Consider the following 21,638-nt stretch of genomic DNA (forward strand, 5'->3'; position numbering starts at 1 on the left):
CCTTATCCCTGTGGGAATGGGGGTTCACAGCTGTTCATTGCCTCAGCTACCTTTTGTCCCCTATGGTCAGACTGGGTAGGTGGGAGGCTCTGATGCAATATCATGGGTGGCTTGTGACCGACCAGAGTGTGAATCCTCCTCCTTCACTGTGGCCATGGGCAAAAGGGGAAAACTGTCTGAAGGCCTCTTCCCCAGCCACTGCTAGCCAGGTACTCAGGAGCACCCTGTCTATGTCAGTTTCCTGCCCTTTCCAGCAGACGTTAAGTTTCTTCCCACAGCTGTGCCAGGCCAGTGCTAGAGGTCACATTTAGACTCTTTTTCTTCTGGCTCCCTCCCCTTCCCACTGGTCTAAGAGAGGAGAACACTTAGCCTCACTTTTTCCTCAGCCTCCTCTTCCCTCTCCATAGAACCTTCTACCATCTGCCCCCACCAAACCTCCCCTGACCTGGGTGGGGAAGGCAGGAAAGGAAGAAGTCTTCCTTTAGTGGGAAGAGAAGTGAGGGGAGAGTCTCTGAGAGCCCTGAGCCTGGGCTGTCACCCCTCTCTGGGCCTCAGTTTCCCCCCACTCCCATCCAACCCTGCCCAAGCTGGAAGGTCTATATGGCTCTGGGATCCATAGGGATTGGTGCAGATAGAGGGCAGGGCCATCCGGAGGGTGAGAGCAGGGCCAGAGGGGTGCCTGCCGCCCCTCCCTCAGCCAGGACTGTCCGGGTCCCAGGTGCGTCCCCGCAGCCCCCAGCTCCCCAGGGCTCTGGTTCTTTGTCTGTCCAGATCCTCTCCTCCTCCAAGCCCAACCTCCAAGAGGTTGAGGAATCACCTTAGCCTTGACCCGAGGGGGAGGGCAGAGGAGGGGCAGGCGGCCCCCACCCCCACCTCCTGCCTATGGCCATCCCCACAGCCCCTCTCCTCCCTGCTTCCCTAAGTACCAGGCCATCCCGCCAGCATCAGGCCAATGCTCCCTTTGTTAGGAAGGGGGAGGGGAAAGAGACCAGCTGAGGGGACGCGGCCTGACCCCCGACCTCTCCCCCTCCCTCCTCCCATCTGGGTCCCCAGGGGCTCAGAGTCCCCTTGACAGACAGTTCTGACCATCAGCCAAATGGCTCCAGGAGTGAGCAGGGGGCCAGGTAGGGGGGAGGGGAGGAAGGCCTGACCAGGGTCCTCAGCCCACCACAGAGATGTGTGTGGGTGTTCTGAGGTTGGAAGGAGGCCCGTAGGAGGGCTGGCAGGGGGAGGTGGTCACCCACAGAAGACAGGCTCTAGGAGGAGCCTGGTTGGATAGGGGGATACGGAGGCAAAGTGGGGCTCATCCCAGAGCCAGCAGATCTGGGCACCCTGTGGATAGGGGCCTGGCCCAGGCAGACTCCCCCACCCCACCCCCACCCCGCCTGCGGCATTGGGAGTGCAGCGAGTTTTTAAAAAAATTAAAAAAAAAAAAAGCAGGAGAAGCTGGGGGAAAAAACATATAAGAAAAAATATAATAAGAACTAAGCGGTGGCTGCAGGAGAGAGAAAGGGCAGGAGGCGGGGAGGGGGGCGCAGGGGGGAGGGCGGCTTGGGCCCTGGTCGCTGCGAAGGCCGGCCGCCGGCCTCTGCGCTGAGCCCTCCGCGTCCCCCCTGCCGGCCCCCTCCAGCCCCGATCGATCCAGTTTCTTGGCAATAAAGCATTTTTATTGTCAGCTGCCCTGAATGCCAAATGTGAGCCTGGTCCTGCTCCCCCCTCAACCTGCTTCCTCACCACCCCTCCCCCAGCCCTCTCCACCCCTCCCCTGCCATTCCCCCCACCGCAGAATCAGCATCGTCTATCACCAAGACCCCCTCCTCTTCCTCCTCGTCCATGTCAGCTGCAGTGCCCACACATCTCCAATAATCCACCAAGCCCTCCACCCGCCATCTAGGCCTCTGTGCTCCCTTCCCTAACCCCAAACCTGCAGAAAGGTGGGCTCAGGATGAGTGGTCTTGGGGGGCACAGGGTTGGGCAGGAGGAGGTTCAGGAGGGTGTTGGGGTGGCCAGGTAGGGAGATGATGGTCACAGGTTGAGGGAGGTATTAGCCAAAGTCAGGATAGCCAAAGCCCGTTCTTCAGTAGCCAGCAGGGGACAAGAACAGGTAGGGTGTCTGTGGGCACCAGGCACTGGAAAGGGGAGACAGACCCCAGCCCCTCTGCCCCTGGTTGCAGCACCTAAGCTCTTAGTCCCTCAGGGCCTGTCCCTGCCCCTTCCACACTGAACTTGGCCCTTTTCTCTGGGAGGCAGCTGGGTGCAGGTGAAGAGAGAGGGCTGGGAGCTGGACACCTTCCCATGTGTCAGTCTCAGCTGTCCATCTGGAGCAGCCCCTTCAGGAATGGGGATGACACCACACACCCTGCCGGACTGCTGGTGTGAGGGGCAGAGGAGAGGGTATTGGGAAGCAATTTACAGAAGGCCCTGGTGGCCCCACCTCGGCTTGCTCTTCCCCCTCCCTCCCTCTTCCTTTTCTCTCCTGTTTTCTTTTTTTTTTCTTTTCTTTTCTTTTTTTTGAGACGGAGTTTCGCTCTTGTTACCCAGGCTGGAGTGCAATGGCGCGATCTCGGCTCACCTCAACCTCCACCTCCTGGGTTCAAGCAATTCTCCTGCCTCAGCCTCCTGAGTAGCTGGGATTACAGGCACGTGCCACCATGCCCAGCTAATTTTTATTTATTTATTTTTTTTGGTATTTTTAGTGGAGACGGGGTTTCACCATGTTGACCAGTATGGTCTCAATCTCTCACCCTCATGATCCACCCACCCCGGCCTCCCAAAGTGCTGGGATTACAGGCTTCAGCCACCACGCCCAGCCTTCTCTCCTGTTTTCTTTGTCTCTCTTTCTGCTGTTCTCTCTCTCTGCCTCTTTATCTGCATCTTCCTGTCTCTGTCTCTGTTTGACTCTGACTCTCTTTCCTTTATTGCTGCCTTTCCCTCCAGGGATAAACCTCCATATACTTCTCTGTTCTACCTTTATAGTCCCCAGTTACTCTTTCCCCACACCCCTCTTTTCTCTGCCCTGCTGCATGCTTTTCACTCCATCTTTTTCTACCCTGCCTGTACCCCACATCCCGTGTCTCAGCCCATCTCTCTTGGTTCATCCCCCCTCCCACAGCTATAGAAAGAAGCGGAGGCTTGGGTCTTTGGAACCTCAGCAGAACATGCAGAAAAAGGGTCTTAAGCCTGTCTTCTCTCTCGGTAGTGTCAGTGTCTAGGAGAGTTCAAACAAGTCTACACTCGCAGAGATAGAGCTGGGAACTGAGGGGTGAGGTCCGTCTGTCTGCCACAGACATGCTGTATGCCTTTGCTCAAGTCACTTACCGGCCCTGAGCCTTGATTTCCCATGAAAAGCGAGCTGCTCCAAGGGTGTTTACAGCCTCCTCTGTGGATTATGTTGCCTTGAAAGCCCAGGTTCCTCCGTCTCCTAGGGAGGGAGTTTGGGGCAGGATCTTCACGTGGGGGAATATGATCGCCCCTCCTCTCACCTTCTTGTGGTGGCTTGGGAAGATGAAGCTGCAGATATGGGCAGGTCTAGTGTGCTAAGACTTTTACTCTTGGTCTGGGCAGGAGAGAAGCCTGACCAGGATCATGCTTTAAGGAATATGGGGTGTGGATTCAAGACGCCTGGCTCCATGTCCATTGTCAGCTCCCCAGAGCAGGAGCCATGACATCACTGGTCCCTGGCTCATTGCCTGCCACACAGATGGGGTTCAAGAGATATTTGTGGAGCAAGTGAGGAAAAACCTGTGCAACAGTAGAGGCTAGAGTGGGGAGCGGGGTGGAGCCAGTCCTGGATAGGAGGCATAGCGGGAGGAGAAGAGGGATTCAGACAACTTTGGGTTGAATTCAGGGGAAGTTGACAGATGGGAGCACTTGGACGAGGAGGAGGATCTCAGGATGACTGTGGGTGTCCTTTTCAAGCCTTCATCCTACACCTCGGACCAGTTACCCCCACCCTACACCAACAAGCTCTACATTAGTGCAGCTTTCACAGTTCCCCACCTGCAGCCTCACAGCTACCTGGTTTGCAGAGGGGAGTGAGGATCTCTGTGTTAGAGAGATCCCTCTGATGTGGGAAGACACCATTTGTGTTTCAAAGGTTTGTACAGATCCATTTATTTACCCACGTGCACATGCTTGCTTATACCTGAAACAGTGCTTGTTTTTCACCAGTTATGAATTTTTTGTATTACCTTTAGACAAAAGTTTTCCATTTAGCACAAGGCCTTCCTAATAGAAGATAGAAAGGTCCCTCTGGGCTGTTTGGGAAAGAACAGGGTGTGACCACAAAAACCAGGCGTCAGCTGGGGCAGGGCTGTGTCCTGGGATGGAGATGAGGTTGGCAGGACTGGCTGAGGATTATGGGATTCAGGCCAAGGTCAGAAAACCTGGAAAGAGGTGAGGGCTTTGGGGGCGAAGGATAAAGAGGGGGTGAAGGATGAAGAGGGGGCAAGAGATCAGGGGACGCTTCTCCTGCAAAGACCATTTCACCACCTGCCTGGCTGCCTGAGGAAGGGCCCCCTGGACAGGGGCTGGTCTTTAGAGTTCAGAACATGTCCAGATTTCCCACTGCCTGCCTTGAGAAGAGATCCAGGCACAGATTTGGGAGTCCTTTTCCATCTGGCTCCAGCAGCCCCTCCTGTGAGTCCTCTTGGACTGACCGCTAGCCTCTTATCATCCTTCACTCATGCCGTTCCCTTACTGGAAGTGGAACCATTCTGGCAGCTGCTTATGTACTGCCTTCTGTGTACTAGGCTCTTAGCCTGTGCCCCTGCTGACCTCTGACCACCCTAGCGTGTAGGCATTTTTATTATTCCCACTTTGCCAATGGGGACATTGAGGCTCAGAGAAGGGAAGTGACTTGCCTAAGATCTCTAGCCAGTGAGAGGCATAGCCAGGACTGTGATTCTGGCTGGCCCTCTGAATTAGTTCCACTCATAAATGTTTATCAAGAGCCCACTGCTAGGGATCAAGCTCTGTTGGAGATGCTCAGGAACCTTGCCTGCCTCTGTATGAGGGGTACAAATCCCAGCTCTTCCATGAACTCACCAGGACACCCCGGGAAGGGGGCTTCTCATGTCTGAGCCTTATTTCCTCCTCTGGGTGATAACTACTACCTCACAGGGGTCAGGGAAAGAGGACATACAAAATGCAGTGTCACCTGACAAATGGCCATGCCCTTCCCTCTTGCTCTTCTCCTCTCTGAATCCTGCCCATCCTCTAGGTTCCAGGTCTTTTAAGCTTTTATGTTTGTAGAACATTTTTTTCCCAAAACACTGTCAATATTCATTGACTATTCAGATCCTCATCACTACCTTGTAAGGGAGGAATTATTATCTTGATTTTATAGAAGTGGAAACTGAGGCTTTGAAGATTTAAGTACTCTGCCTCAGGTGCTTGTCCCTGTGCAGGATCCATTTAAGTCATTCATTCCACGTGTCTGTTGAGCACTCATTATGTGCCCGGTGTTTTTTGGGCACTAAAGATGTAGCAGGGAGCAGAACCAGCACAGCATACTTTCATAGAGTTGACAACTAGAGAGGATGCAGATCGTTTTTTTTTTTAGATGGAGTTTCACTCTTCTTGCCCAGGGTGGAGTGCAATGGCACAATCTCGGCTCACTGCAACCTATGCCTCTTTTGAGTGATTCTCCTGCCTCAGCCTCCCAAGTAGCTGGGATTACAGGTGTGTGCCACCATACATAGCTATTTTTTTGTGTGTTTTTAGTAGAGACGGAGTTTCACCACGTTGGTCAGGCTGGTCTTGAACTCCTGACCTCAAGTGATTCACTCACGTCATCCTCCCAAAGTGCTGGGATTACAGGCATGAGCCACTGTGCCCGGGCTGGGGATGCAGATCTTTAAGTGCAAATATCAGTCAAATACAAAATCAGAAACTGGTAAGTCTGACCCGAAGAATAGACTAGAACAGGGAGCCAGGAGAGAGGGCAAGGTTGTTTAAGCCAAACCTTAAAAGACAAGTAGGATTTTTAACAAGGCAAAGAACACAAGAAGAGTGTTCCAGGCAGAGGGAATGGGACATGCAAAGGACCTGGGGTTGCAAAGAGCATGGTTTAAAGAACCGAGCAGAGACAGCATGGCTTGGAGCAGGGTAGGCAAAGAGGAGAGTGATGGGGGAAGAGATGAGAGGTGTCAGCAGGGGTCAGATGACATAGGACTTTGTAGGTTGGGTTAAGGTGCTTGAATTTTATCCTCAAACATGGGAAGCCCTGGAGAATCAGAAGCAAGTGAGTGACACCACCTCATTACGTTTTAGAAAGACCCTTTCTGGGGGCTGGGGGAAGACAAGACTATCTGAGACAGGCATGGAAGAAGGGACAATATCGGGTAGGAGGCCACTGAAGTCACTTGGGCCAGAGGTGGTGGTGACCTGGACTGCAGTGGGAGGAGTAGAGGAACCAGAGAGCGCTTTTGGAATTGGTGACAATATCAAGGCTCAAAGAAGTGGAGAGCAAAGGGTGATAGTCTGACCCTTCCACACCTGACCTTTTCCTCTTAGCAGGTCAGGTGCTACCTAGGAGGCTGCGGGAAGCCTCCATGAGGCAGGTGCCTGGGTTGCTTCTGTTTGGTTTTCTCCATGTGAACCCCAAAGTGCCCCCAAAGTTGGCACTGAGAAGTATGTTGCCAGACCGGGATCTTGCATAGATGTGAATGAGAGGCCTTCCCTTAGGAGACTCCATGGAGGAGGTGAGCTCTGAGTAAGGTGTTATAGAAAATGAATAGATTTGAAGGTGTTGGCTCTCCTCACAGCTGGTCTTTCTGTGTGAGCTTAGAGAATCTGCTAGGGCCCCACAAAGTGGGACTGGGGAGCATTGTGCAATCTGTATCCCAGAGTTGTGACTCAAGGTGGGCAAGTGACCTGAAGGCACTTCAGTGAATGGTTCATACTGGCAGAAGACCATAACTGGGGACAGGGATGGGAGACATGTGGATGTCTCAGACAGCAAAGCCCAGGTCAAAGTCCAGTGTTTCCTGCTGAGCTAATGGTACAAAGGTGGGCAAATGTTTGAGGGAGAGGAAGAGAACAGTGGATGGTAATGTGGTGGACTTTGGAGTCCAGCTGCCTGGGTGCCAGTCCTGGTTCCATCTGTGTCTCTAGTCAAATGATTTAACTTTGTTGGGCATCAGTGTCTTCATCTGTAAAACAGGTATGTTAACAATGCTTTTTTGTAGAGTATTGAGAAGATTCAGTGAGAAAATGCTTCTAAATATTAATAGTAGGTGAAAGTCTTCTTTTTAACTTGTCTAAACTCTTTTTTTGTTGTTGTTGTTGAGACGGTGTCTCACTTTGTCACCGAGGCTGGAGTGCAGTGGCGCAATCTCTGCTCACTGCCATCTCTGCCTCCCGGCTTTAAGCAATTCTCCTGCTTCAGCCTCCTGAGTAGCTGGGATTACGGGTGTGTGCATCACACCCTGATAATTTTTGCATCTTTAGTAGAGATGGGTTTCACTATATTGGTCAGGTTGGTCTTGAACTCCTGACCTCAAATAATTCACCCACCTTGGCCTCCCAAAGTGCTAGAATTACAGGTGTGAGCCACTGTGCCCGCCCTAAAGCAGGCACAGTGACACCCTTTCCCAAGCTTCTCCAGGAGCTTGTATCCATCTCACTAAATGGTTGTCACACCAACAACCTAGACATCTTTCTTGATCCCTCACTTTCCTTCAAATGTCCAGAGCTCAGAGTTTGCTTCAATGATGACAGGCACAGTGTCTCATGTGATCTGGGCCAATACAGTTCTGTTAAGTTAAACTCTTTTAAATCAGTGTAGAGCGCCTTCTGTAGGCAGGGCCCTCTGTAGATGCTGCTCAGGGTCCACACAGTTCTGAGAGAGGCATGGAGAGGTTGAATGGCTTGCTGGAAGTCACACAGCCAGGACTCGGCAGTCTTTGCAGAGGCTGAGAGAGGCCAAGACCACTTCTAATTCTTGAACCTCCTAGTATAGTAAGAATGTAAGAATACTGAAATGGAGTTACAGACCTATGCTTTTAGCAATGACAACAATAAAATACCACATTAACTGATATTTACAAGGTCAATTCAGGATTTACTAAAATAAAATTCATAGTATCTTACAGGTGGTGTGGTCTGGCAGTGTCACTTAACTATAAAGTAGAAAATACACATCTTGTTTTAATTTCATCCCCTCAGGAATGTGACACATGGGCCAAGTGACACAAAGGTTACAGCTAGTCCTGCAGCTGGAACCTAACTGCCTATTTATCTGACACCTTTTTAGCTATCCTCAGTTGCTTTTGCAGAGATGCAAGAGGCCCAGGACCTCATGGACTTTGAAGGAAGAGAAACGTGCATGTGATCAGTGTAACAGCAAGGCCTGGGGCAAGGGGAGTTGGGCTCTGGAATCAGCTTGCCCATGACTGACTCTGGGCAAGTCCTTGCCCTCTCTGATTCACCTTGGGGTGCTCCTCTGTAAAGGGAGTGGATAATAACAGCCGCTGCTTTAGTGGATTGTTGGAAGATGCTGAAAGATGATGCAGAGAATGCATGTAGCACATGCCTGCACCGAGCAGGTGCCATGTAGCTGCTTTTTGTTACCACGGAGCTGCCAAAAGATGATGCAGAGAATGCATGTAGCACATGCCTGCACTGAGCAGGTGCCATGTAGCTGCTTTTGTTACTTAGTAGAGTAGTGAGATGGTCTAGGGGCCTGGGGCATCATGGCCAAGCTGAGCTGCCCTGTGTCCCCAGCTCCTGGCACAGGATCTGGCACAGTGTGGGTCCTTCCTGAAGGTGTGGAACTGAATCGTGTGGAAGAGGCTTTTGCCCAGGTTGAGCAGGAGTGGAGCACCAGGGGAGGACAGGGGAGCTGAGTGGAGGGCCTGGCCTTTGCCTTCTTCTCCCACCTTGTGAGGACAGGTGGGCACTCCCATTCACTCCCCTTTGCAGGGTGTGGAGGTCATTGCCCCTTTGTCAGCTTCTTCAATAAATCAATACCAAGCACCTCCTGGGCTGCAGGTCTGGAGGCACAGTGGTGAATAGGACAGACTACAAGCTAGTATGATTATTATTATGTTTTAATCTGAATGTTTAATGTGGGTTCACATTAACTCATTATTAAAAATAAGTAAAACAACAAGTGAATGGATAGAGAAAGAGGGCTCCGTCCAGCCTAGTGATGGGAATACACCATGAACCAAGGATTATGATTAATCCAATTTTGTGCACCTGGGGTCCTTCTAAAAGACAGGATGAGACATAATGGGACACACATGCTCCCAGTGCTGGCATAAACATTCAGGTTGGGGGAAAAGAGGTAATAAGCACGTGACACATGGAAGCTTGAAGGTGAGACAGCAAAAAGTGCTAGAAGAAAGTGCAGTCTGGTAGAGTGATGAGAAGGGCCATGTGAGGTAGGATGATCAAAAGGTCTCTGTGGAGGGGGTGTTTACATGTAATTCTGGAATAAGTATGGGGATGAGCCATGGGAACACTATGGGAACACCTCCTGCACCAGGCAGGAGGAAGGACAAGAGCAAAAGTCCTGAGGCAAGAGGAAGTGCGGGCGTGGATTGCAGGAACAGAAAGGCAGCCAGCTTGGAGGAAGTGAGTGAAGGGGTTGGGGAGAGAGGAGATGAGGTGGGCAGAGGCCCTTCGGAATGAGGTATCTTGAAGCTGGCTCGCTTTGCTGGCCTTCTCTGTGGCCAGCGTTGGGTCGTTAGTACCCTGGACAGCGGCCTTGGCCCCTCTGAGCGCTGCTGCTATGGGCATTCCCTATTGATACTAAGTCTGTTTCTGGGCAGTGAAATGGGGATGGAGAAACAGATGATATGGCAGTGAGCATGACTCAGCCCCTGCCCACAGGAAGCACACAGTCATTGGGCAATATGTTAATGTACAGTTTAATGAATTTTTCCTTTTTTTTTTTTTTTGAGACAGAGTCTTGCTCTGTTGCCCAGGTTGGAGTGCAGTGGCACGATCTTGGCTCACTGCAACCTCTGCCTTCCAGGTTCAAGCCTCAGCCTCCTGAGTAGCTGGGATTACAAGCATGCACAACCACACCCAGCTAATTTTTTGTATTTTTAGCAGAGACAGGATTTCACCATGTTGGCCAGGCTGTCTCAAACTCCTGGCCTCAAGTGATCCAGCCTCAGCCTCCCAAAGTGCTGGGATTACAGGTGTGAGCCACAACACCTGGTAGTTTAATGAATCTTGATTGAGGAAACATATGTGTACTCACCACTTGGGTGGAGACGTCAAAGGCACCCATAAGCTCCACTTCTGTGTGTCCCTTCTCAAACAAACTCCTTTCTCCCTGTTGGAGGTAACTACAATTCTCACTTTTGGGATAATCATTTGTTTGATTTTCTGCAGTGTATCGTTTAGTATGTTCTAATTTTAATTTAAAAAATGAGTACAGGCCAGGCGCAGTGGCTCATGCCTGTAATCCCAGCATGTAGGGAGGCCGAGGAGGGAGGATCGCTTGAGCCCGGGATTTAAAGACCAGCCCATGAAACATGATGAAATCCTGTCTCTACCAAAAGATACAAAAATTAGCCAGTGTAGTAGTGTGTGCCTGTGGTCCCAGCTATGCAGGAGGCTGAGGTGGGAGCATTGCTTGCTGGGAGGTGGAATTTGCAGTCAGCTGAGATTGTACCACTGCACTCCAGCCTGGTTAACAGAGTGAGATGACCCTGGCAAAAAAAAACAAAAACAAAAACAAAAAACAAAAACAAAACAAAGCAAAACAAAAACCACACACACACACACAAAAACCCCGACCCCCCTTCGGGGCGGGGGGGGGGGTTAAAAAACAAGTATATCTCATTATAAAACTAAAGTCATTACAGAAGAGGTTATAATTAGTTAACTTCCAGACTATTTCTTCTACATTTGCTTAATACTTGTGTATTAAGCATAGAAAATATTTAGTTTTAAAAATAGATGTATGTGTTTTACATCAATGCTATCAAATTGTATAAATCGTTCTGCCATTTGCTTTTTCACTCGACAGTGTCTTGGAAAACTTTTCATGTCCTTGTCTCATTCTCTTCCATAACTGCATAGTATTCCTGAGTATGAATGTATTATAATTTACTTAGCCACTGTCCTGTTGGTGGCATCTAGACTGTTTCTTATTTTTCTCAACTTCAAATCTGATGTAGTTAGTGAATATATTTGTTCTTAGGGCGTGGTGGCAAGTATTATATTTAAGATTAATTAAGTTCCTGGCCATGCATGGTGGCTTCTGCCTGTAATCCCAGCACTTTGGGAGGCCAAAGCAGGCAGATGACTTGAGGGCAGGAGTTCGAGACCAGCCTGGCCAACATGGTGAAATCCCATCTCTACTAAAACAAAACAAAAACTTAGCCAAGCATGGTGGCACAGGCCTGTAATCCCCGCTACTTGAGAGTCTAAGGCAGGAGAATCGCCTGAACCCAGGAGGCAGAGGTTACATTGAGCCAAGATCGTACCACCGTACTTCCAGGTTCAAGCCTCAACCTCCTGAGTAGCTGGGATTACAAGCATGCACCACCACACCCAGCCTGGGTGTCAAAGTGAGACTCTGTCTCAAAAAAAAAAAAAAAAAAAAAAAAAAAAGATTAATTAAGTTCCTGTCAGCCAGTGTTACTGCCCCAATTTCACAGGTGAGGAGCCTGAGGCTTGAAGAGGGAAGTCACCTGCCCAGGGTCACACAGCAAATTAATGGAGGAACCAGATTCCAAACCCTCGTCTGACTGACTCCCAAACTAGTCATTATGTGTACTTGTATAGATGGCTAACCATCTGCAGGGCAGTTGTCCTTACCCAACAGACATTCCTGGAGCCCTGGCTAAATGCAGGCCCAGTGCTGGGCTCTGAGTCTACAATAACATGTCAAACTGAGCCCTCTCCTCAAGAAACTCACAGTCTGTAGGGACAGCCTCATTGGGAAGTGACTCAGTGCAGTACAATTAGTGTTAAAGTCCAGGGATACTGCCTGGAGCTGTGGCAAGACTGATGTCAGGGAAGGCTTCCAGAGAGAGGAGATTTGAGCAGAGGCTGGTGGGTACAGAATTTGTGGCAGACAAATGCATGCATGAGGGATGGGATACATAGGGGAGCCCAAGTTATTGAACAGAGGAGAAAGGTGAGCTCTGAGGGTGAGACAGCTGAGGAGGTTGAGAGGCACCATATCCATTTGGGTTTGGAGAGCTAGCCTTGGATTTGGTTCTGTGGACCATGGGTGCCTGGAAGGATTTATTCATTCAATAAATAAGTTCAAGCATTAACTCTGTGCCAAGCACTGTTAAAACATCAAAAATAACACAGTGAACAAGACAGAAAAGGACACCTGTCTTCAGAGAGCTTACATTTCAGAGGGTGAAACAGACAGTAAAGTGAATAGGCAGCAATTGAATTCCAGAGTGCTCTGAAGGAAATAAAACTGGGAATGGAGCAGAGCGTAACTAGGGAGGGTTTCTCTGAGGAGTGGCCTTTGAGCGGAGTCTTGAAGGATGAGAGGAAGGGGAGGAGGGTGGGGAACAGCATTAAAGGGGGCTGGCAAGGTCGAAGGCCCGACGTTGGGGACAAAATTGGCTTCCTCTTCCTCCAGGGTGGCTGGAGCATGGTACTCACATGGCCATGAGGGAAAGTCCTTTAGGGCCCTAGAGGCCATGGTAAGGGGACTGGGTTTGTCCTGGGGGACAGCAGGGCTGGAGGGCTCTGGGTCAAGACCATGGGCTCTTGCTTTTCAGCCTTTGGACAGCTCCCTGTGTGGGGAGCTGGGGCGACAGCAGAGGCCTCTGAACCTGCACAGTTGGTGCTGGGTGAGTGGGAGCTAGAGCAGAACAGGAAGTGTGCATGTGGGCTGTGGAAAGCCTAGGGTCAGCAGCAGGGGGCTGGGGGCTTCTGGGCCAAAGTAGAGCCTCACTGGGGAAGGCCCACAGCCAGGCGCCTGCTCCTACAGCTCATTTGGAGACCCTGGTGAGCACATGGCAGTGGATGCCAAGGGACCCTGTTCCTGGGGGATCTGCAATCTGAGTGAGACTCGCACCAGCAAGGCTGAGGTGCAGCGAGCCCAACACTGCAGCTGAAGCACAAGCTTTGGGATCAGCAAGCTTCTGGGTTCATCCCAGCCTAATTGTGTGACTGTGGGCCTCAGCTTCCTAATCTTTAAAGTAGGGATAATAATGGTCTCTCCCTCATAAGATGACAGTGAGGAGTCAGTGGGTTGCTGAGTATACCCAGCCATGGCCTCCTTAGAGTAGGTTGGCTGTGCTTTACCTCCCTATTTGTCAGTGGTCAGTTGAGCCATTAGTTCATCTCACTTGTTCTTGTTTCTTTCAAGCTATAGAATATTAGAGCTGGGGCCTGGTGCAGTGACTAATGCCTGGAATTTCAGCACTTTGGCAGCCTGAGGCAGGTGGATCACTTGAGGTCAGAAGTTTGAGACCAGCCTGGCCAACATGGTGAAACCCTGTCTCTACTAAAAATACAAAAATTAGCTGGGCGTGGTGGTGCATTCCTGTAGTTCTAGTTATTCGGGAGGCTGAGGCAGAATAGCTTGAACCCAGGAGGTGGAGGTTGCAGTGAATAAAAATAAAATAAAAGACTATTAGAGCTGAAAGAAGTCTTAGAGTGCTTCTACAGCCCATCTCAGACTTATATCTGGGGAAACTGAGGTCCCGGAAGTTCGGGGGACTGGCTCTAGGTCGCTAGAGGACGAATTTCAGAATAGGGACTGGTTGGTCTTCTTTTGTGTGTTTGTTTTTGAGAGACAGAGTCTTGCTCTATTGCCCAGGCTAGAGTGGAGTGGCGTGGTGTCAGCTCACTGCAACCTCTGTCTCTTGGGTTCAAGTGATTCTTTCCTGCCCCAGTTTCCCAAGTAGCTGGGACTACCGGCATGTGCCACTATGTCCAGTGAATTTTTGTATTTTTTAGTAGGTTTCACTATATGTTGGCCAGGCTGATCTTGAACTGACCTCAGATGATTCACTTGCCTCGACCTCCCAAAGTGCTGGGATTACAGGTGTAAGCCACTGGGCCTGGCCAGTTGGTCTTCTTTCATTTTCTTTGATTCACATTGCAGTGCTTCTTTTCTTACATGAGGCAAACTGGGAATTCTGGTGGATGTGGAAAATTGGTAGCTGGGGGGAGGGTATGTTGAGGAATGTTTGTGTCCATGTGAATTTGTTAAGCATCTGCTGGCTTCCTGGTCCACAGACCTTGCTGCTTGGAAGATGCTGCTTCCTGACTTTCCCCCTGGGACTGACCCAAGTGCCTTCCCCATATTTGCTTCCCATCTCACTGTCTTTCAGTGATGACCTCGCATCCACCCAGCCACCCTGGCCCAGCACCCAGTTCCTATCTCCTGCTCCTGTAGACTCCAGCTTGAATGTGTATCCTCATCCTGATCCTCATGGCTCCATTCTCCCCTGCCACCTTGGACCACTGTCCCAGCCTCCCCACCGGTCATCCTTTCTCCAAATTCCACCCTACCAGCCTGTCCCCACATTCATCCCCAGTAGAACTTCCTTACACAGAATCCTACTGCTCAGAAGCCTTCCACCTGCACTTCAAATCCAGCCTCAAAGGAACTTGAGGACAAAGTTGGGGAAGTCAAGGACAAACGTGGGGAACCAAGGACAAGTCCCAAGTTTGTCCCCACCTTGGGACCTTCAACCTTGCCAACACCCTTGAATGCTGTTCCCCACCTCCTGCCTTTTCTCTCATCCTTCAGGATCTCAGGTCCTACCCTGATCTTTCTTACCTGAGCTTAAGCTCTTCTACCTGCTCCAATCTTCTGTGGCAGGAAAGATACTTTAACTTACCTCGACCTCATTCTTGACTTCTCTGTGACTCCCACATTTAGCCAATCACCAATTCTTACTTACTATCACCATCACCTGATGGTGATATGGAACTCATCAGCTTCCTCACACTGACCCTGACACCCCCATCCTCTGGTTCTTCACTGCGGCCTCCAAAGCAGCCAGGGTTGTCACAAAAATGTTCATAGAACAATGCCACTCTCCTGCTTGAAACCTTCTCAGAGGTGTCCCATTGTTCTTTAAGTCCCAAATTATTACTGTGGCCTGCAAGGCCCCATGTGATCTGGCCCTGGCTGCCTCATCACCTCACACCTAGTCTTCTATCTTCTCTTCTTTGTTCATTCTGCTCCAGCTTTATAGGCCTCCTATTTGATCCTGGAATTGCCATGCTGTTTTCTGCCATGGAGCCATCGCCACCTCTGTTCCCATTGCCTGGAGTATCTTCCTCCACATTCTTTGCCTCAAGAATACTATGTCCAGTTGCTATGTAAATGTTACTTCCTTGGGACACTTTCTGCAACAACGCTTTTCTGTACCCTTTGTTTACGTCAGGTATCTTCCTTCCACTTTAAGAGTCAGGGTCTTTCTCTGTTGCCCAGGCTGGAGTGCAATGGCATGACTGTAGATCACTGTAGCCTCAACCTCGGGCAGTCTTCCCACCTCAGCCTCTCAAGTAGCTGGGACTATAGATGCACACCACCACACCCAGCTAAATTAAAACAATTTTATTTTGTAGAGATGGGATCTTGATATATTGTCCAGGCTGGTCTCAAACACCTGGCCTCAAGCGATTCTTCTACCTCAGCCTCTCAAAGCACCAGGATTAAAGGTGTGAGCCACCATGCCCAGCCTGTCCTCTACCTATTCTTTCTTTTCTTTTCTTTTTTTTTTTTCTTTCTTTTTTTTTTTTGAGACGGAATCTTGCCCTGTTGCCAGGCTGGAGTGCTGGAGTGCAGTGTCGTGATCTCTGCTCTGCAACCTCCACTTCCTGGGTTCAAGCTATTCTCCTGCCTCAGCCTCCTGAGTAGCTGGGACTATAGGCATGTGCCACTGTGGCCAGCTAATTTTTGTATTTTTAGTAGAGACAGGATTTCACCATGTTGGCCAGGATGGTCTTGATCTCTTGACCTCGTGATCTGCCCACCTCAGCCTCCCAAAGTGCTATGATTACAGGTGTGAGCCACCACGCCTGGCTCAATCCTCTACCTATTCTTGAAATAACTTTTCCTAACTTAGAATTACATATTTATTTGACGGTATTTTATTTTATTTTATTTTATTTTATTTTATTTTATTTTGAGACAGAGTCTCATTCCGTCTCCAGGCTGGAGTGCAGTGGTGCGATCTCAGCTCACTGCAGCCTCTCCCTCCCAGGCTCAAGTGATTTTCCTGCCTCAGCCTCCCAGGTATCTGGGACTACAGGCATGCCACCATGCCCAGCTAATTTTTGTATTTTTAGTAGAGACAGGGTTTCACCATATGGGCCAGGATGGTCTCAATCTCTTGACCTTGATTGAGATTCGCCCGCCTTGGCCTCCCAAAGTGCTAGGATTACAGGTGTGAGCCACCATGCCCTGCCAATTTTTTTTTTTTAAAGAGATTAGGTCTTGCTCTGTCACCCAGGCTGGACTGTAGTGGTGCTATCATAGCTTGCTGCAGCCTTTAACTCCTGGGCTCAAGTGATTCTCCTGCCTTAGACTCCAGAGGAGCTGGGACTACAGGGGCATACCACCACGCCCAGGTATCTGATAACTTTTAAAAATTGTTTCTTGGGCCAGGCGTGGTGGCTCAAGCCTGTAATCCCAGCACTTTGGGAGGCCGAGGTGGGCGGATCATAAGGTCAAGAGATGGAGACCATCTTGGCCAACATGGTGAAACCCCATCTCTACTAAAAAACACAAAAATTAGCTGGGCATAGTGGTGTGCGCCTGTAGTCCCAGCTACTTGGGAGGCTGAGGCAGGAGAATTGCTTGAACCCAGGAGGCGGAGGTTGCAATGAGCGGAGATTGCGCCACTGCACTCCAGCATGGCACCTGGCAACAGAGCGAGACTCTGTCTCAAAAAAAAAAAAAAAAATTGTTTCTCCATGGGGTTCTTTAAACTACTGCATTCTCTGAGCTTAGCAATGGCTTGGCACATAATAATGTTTATTGGATACTTACTGAGTGATAAATTATCAAGGTGTTTTTTTGTTTGTTTGTTTGTTTTGAGACAGAGTCTTACTCTTGTCACCCTTGCTGGAGTGCAATGGCACGATCTTGGTTCACTGCAACCTCTCCCTCCTGGGTTCAAGTGATTCTCCTGCCTCAGCCTCCCAAGTAGCTGGGATTACAGGTGCCCTCCACCCGGCTAATTTTTGTATTTTTAGTAGAGACAGGGTTTCACCATGTTGTCAAGGTATTTTTATCCACTCCAGTCTTCCTCTCAGACTGTTAACACTCTTTGAGGTCAGATTTTAGATCTAGCTCACCTCTGGGTCTTCAGCTCCTGGCACAGGGTTTGGCACTGAGGGACATGAGGAAATGTTTGAATTGAAGGAAATGGGGAAGGGTTGGCCCACCTTCAGCCAGGAGCTGATGGGATCAGGATTCCAGTGCATTGCTGAATATCAAGAAACAGACTCAAAGGCAGCGGGCATTGGGTTGTGAGCTGCAGAGGGATTCCAGCATTGCTGACTGGGCAAGGAGTGGCTGGCTGTTGTGGTTGTCTCCTGAAGGATAGGTAGCATTTCACCCCTCCAAGAAGGAGCTCCAGGGCTCAGCAGAGAGAGAGCAAGCTGTCAGGGGGACAGACGTGGGCTTAAATTAACCTGACTCCACCACTCATGCTGTGTGACTTGGGGCAGGTGACTTCACCTTTTTGAGGCTCAATTTGTTAGTAAAATGAGGATAATAACAGACCTTAACTCCTCAGACTGTCATGAAGACTTAGAAATAATGTATTGGTTCAAATAACACAGAGTAGGCTGTGTGTAATCTCACACCTGTAATCTTAGCACTTTGGGAGGCCAAGGTGGATGGATGGCTTTGAGCCCAGGAGTTCCGAGACCAGCCTGGGCAACATGGCAAAACCATGTCTCTACTAAAAATAGAAAACTACCTCTATGTGTTGGTGCATGGCTGTGATCCCAGCTACCTGGGAGGCTAAGATGGAAGGATGGCTTGAGCCTGGGAGGCAGAGGTTGCAGTGAGCCAAGATCGTGCCACTGATAATGAAGACAAAGAAGAAGAGGAAGAAATATTTTAAGTCCCTGAATACTGGATACTCCTAAACAGAACTTGACTTTGACATAGGGTGACTGGAGAAGCAAAAAGGGCACTTTGGGTCTAGCGGGCAAAGCAGGTGTGTAAACAGGAAATAGGCTTGAGGCAGGGTGTGGTGGCTCATGCCTGTAATCCCAGCACTTTGGGAGGGCAAGTTGGGCAGATCACTTGAGCTCAGGAGTTCGAGACCTGTTTGGCCAACATGGTGAAACCCCGTCTCTCTTAAAAATACAAAAATTAGCTTGGCGTGGTGGCGCATACCTGTAATCCCAGCTACTCTGAAGCCTGGCACATGAGACTTGCTTGAACCCAGGAAGTAGAGGTTGCAGTGAGCCGAGATCCTGCCATTGCACTCCAGCCTGGGTGACAGAGAGACTATCTCACACACACACAAAAAAAGCCTTTTAAAAGGCCTTTAAAAACAAAGCTTAATTGAAATTTTTTTAAAGGGGGAAATAGGCTTGAGCCCAGAAGCCAGGAAAGTGGGCAAGTGTGGCAAGCAGTGTCTAGGGTGGGCCAGGGCTGAGGCTGGGCATGGTTTGAGGGTATCTGAGGCCCACTCGGGGACCGGATGACCCTGCAGCAGGAGCAGACACAACCCTTTGTCTATGTGTTCGTTTGTCACCCATATCATCCTGTTTTCCTGCCTGTTTGGGTCCCTAAGCTAGCTTTCTCTAACTCCCCGAGAGGCTGCCCCCGGCCTGGGTGCTACTGAAGCCCCGTGTGCTTAGATGCAGCAAAGAGGCTGGGCAGAGGAAGCTGGGTGTCAATGAGTCTTGGGCCCAAGTTCATCTCCTGGCCCAGCCATGGACTCAGAGTGTGGCCCGAGGCTTGGTCTCCCTGTGTCCTGCCAGGCTGGGGGTCTGAGGGGCCTCTCTGAGCTCCCACATGCCACAGCCTTACAGATGAAGGCAGTGCCTATGGGGAAAGAACCCTTGGGTCCCCTCACAGAGCAGGGATGATGCTGGGGGCTGAGTAGAGAGATCACCAAAGCAGCAGGCATTTGGAGAGAGGTTGGGGAACTGAGCCACAGAGAGGGTCCCCAGGGGTGGCCAAGAGGAAGAGGCTATGGCTGGGGGGCCCTGAGGGGTGAAGAATCTTGCTCTGTTGTCCCCGGTGGGCTGACTGCTCCCCCCAACCACTCCCCGCCGGGCCCCCGGGGGACCTCGCTCTAATAATGTATTTGATCGACTCGCCGGCCGCGTACAAGCGATTATTGTCTTGTCGGGAGTCAAACGTATCGATCCGGCGAGAAATATGAGCGGAGCAATGGGGCCCGCGTGTCAGTTACCAGCCCCGCTGGCCCTGGGGAGCCCCCTACGTCTCCTTTAATTACCGTTCAGCCCTGAGCCCAGCCTGGCCTCCCCTGTGCCGCCTCCCTCCCAGCTTCCTGCACCTCAAGTGGCCCCCACTGCTCCCCAGCTCCCATACCCTACCTGCCTTGCTCAGCATGACTCGAGGCCTCTTCTGTGGCAATGAGGCCACCATCTCCCACTGCCTGAACCCGCCCATTCTGGCTGCCAGGCTGTACCCACCCAGTGTGCTCCAAACTCTGCCCCTCTATCCTCTCTTGGGCAGGCCCATCCTCTTTCAAGATCCCCTCACCAGGCCCAGCTCTGGTCTGAGGCACTAAGAATGGAACTAGCATGGGAGGCAAGAAGGATGGGGTGGTTTCATCTTTCAGGGAATGTATACAGCCTTCCCCAGCTCCAGGACTGAACTGCAGACCTGGCTGCACTGGAAGTGGGTGGTCCTTCTCTGCTGGCTCACCCTAAGGGGCTGGAATGGGGTCACGTCCAAAAGCATGCTCCTGACGTGGATGATGCTGAATCTGTCCAGGGTGGAGCATAGGGGTGGCTGGTGAGGTGTTGCTCCCCCAGTGTCCTATGAGCCCCATTTCCAACCTCCCCCAAAACAAATCCTAATTGAAAACAAAGCTTACTGTGGAAATACAGTTTTAAGACAAGGCTCCAGGACCCACCGCCACCAGGCTGCTGTTGGGAAGGCCCTCATGTATAGCAATCCTGTGGCCAGTTGCTGTGTGGTCTGTGGATCTCCTCTGTGAAATGGCCTTTTACAATATGGGATGTTGTGGAGTGTAGATGCCTGGAAACCTTCCCCTCTCATGTGCAGATATGAGAACTGCTGGTCCTTCCTGTTGTGCCCACCTGCCTGCCTGGGTGTGTCTGGGTGCACAGGGCATGTGTGCTGTCAGGGGAGGGCACTCCTGTAGTTCTGCCTGTGGTATGCCCTTTTTGAGTGTGCCTGTGTGTGAGTGTGGGTGTGAGTGGCCAGGAAGCGTGCCTGAACACATATGTGTAGAAATGCCTTTGTGCCTTGGGTCCATGTGAGGAAGTAGAGGGGGTATCAGTATATGGGAGTAACCATCGTCAGCAGGGAGGGCAGGTGTTGAGGCCTGTGCACAAAGATGTGTTCATGCATGTCTGTGTGTGCACACGTGTGTGTGATGTGCTGGGGTCCATGTGTAGAAATGTGTGTGTAGGGGTGAGTTCAGGCATCTGTGCCTGCACCTGTGGTTTGGGGGGCACTCCAGGCATGGGATGCAGCGTGTCCTGCTGGGCCCAGGTAGGCAGATGAGGTGACTGGAGACGCCAGGCAGCCCAGCAGCCTCGGACCCCGGGTACCAAGAAGAGGAAGAGGGCAGCGGACTCGGGCGCGCCTTTGTCTGAGCTGCGGTGCGCTGGGAGTCCTGCGCCTTTGTGTGACCCTGGCAGGTGTGCGCGTGGGGGCGTTGGGGGGAGGGTTGGGAAGGGGAGCAGAGGGAGGGGCTCCCTCCTCCGCAGCCGGCCCCGCCCTCCGGCCCATTGGCTGGGCGCTGCCGCCCTCTGGTGGGCACGAAGGCACTGAACTGGGAGCGACGCAGCGCGAAGAGCCAGCTGGCAGCCAGCAGACCTGGTGCTCCCCTCCGCCGGAGCCGCCTCGGGCGCCCGCTACAGGCCGGCGACTTCTTGTAGCTCCAGGCCAAAGCTCCGACCCACCGTCGCCACTGCCACTGCCCACGGGCACCACTTCCTCCCAATGGTGACACCCAACAGCTCACCTGCAGATAGGCACAGAACTTGCTTGTTCTTCCCTGCCGCGGCGGGCTTTTAAGCTTCAACGCTTCGTGGCTCTGGGCCCTGGAGAAAGCTACTGCTCACCTCTCAGAACCTCAGTGTTTTCATCTGTAAAATGAGGCAAATAATAGTGACCACCACATTCGAGATGGCACCTGTCAAGAGTGAGGCACAGGGTCAGGCATCGGCAAATTCCTTTCTCCAATAAGCTGCAGGCTAGTGTTTTATCGTTGTTACTGTTGTGGGCCCACCTTCTCTCCCAGATCCCCTTGCCCTGTTCCAGATTTGTTTACCTCCATGGGGGCAGTAGAAGTGGGGGGGAGGGGGAGGCAACTGTTGCAGGCACCTCCTGGATCACAGTGGTAGGAGTGGGCTCTTCTAGCCTGCTTATCCTCTGCCCCACTAGCCCCCACACCCCCAACACACACACATGATTTGGGGTGGGCCAGGCTGCCAGGGCGGGTCTGTGGGGCAGGGTATTTTCCCTTCTGAAGGGGGCGGACCGGCCC

General features: G+C 51.2%; 1 protein-coding gene and 1 long non-coding RNA gene across 3 annotated transcripts in view; one reads left to right on the forward strand and one right to left on the reverse strand.

Moving 5' to 3' along the window:
* POU2F2 (POU class 2 homeobox 2) overlaps positions 1–21,638 on the forward strand; it is an 84,120-nt gene that overhangs the window by 25,319 nt on the left and 37,163 nt on the right. The gene's annotated exons all lie outside the window — the stretch shown is intronic.
* Positions 1,809–21,563, reverse strand: LOC141581137 (uncharacterized). The gene is made up of 3 exons (XR_012513679.1): positions 21,423–21,563; positions 21,114–21,237; positions 1,809–3,421 (listed from the first exon to the last, which is right to left on the reverse strand). It is a non-coding gene; the product is annotated as an uncharacterized LOC141581137 (long non-coding RNA).

This window comes from Saimiri boliviensis, chromosome 14 (genome assembly GCF_048565385.1).
Source record: "Saimiri boliviensis isolate mSaiBol1 chromosome 14, mSaiBol1.pri, whole genome shotgun sequence".
NCBI lineage: Eukaryota > Metazoa > Chordata > Mammalia > Primates > Cebidae > Saimiri > Saimiri boliviensis.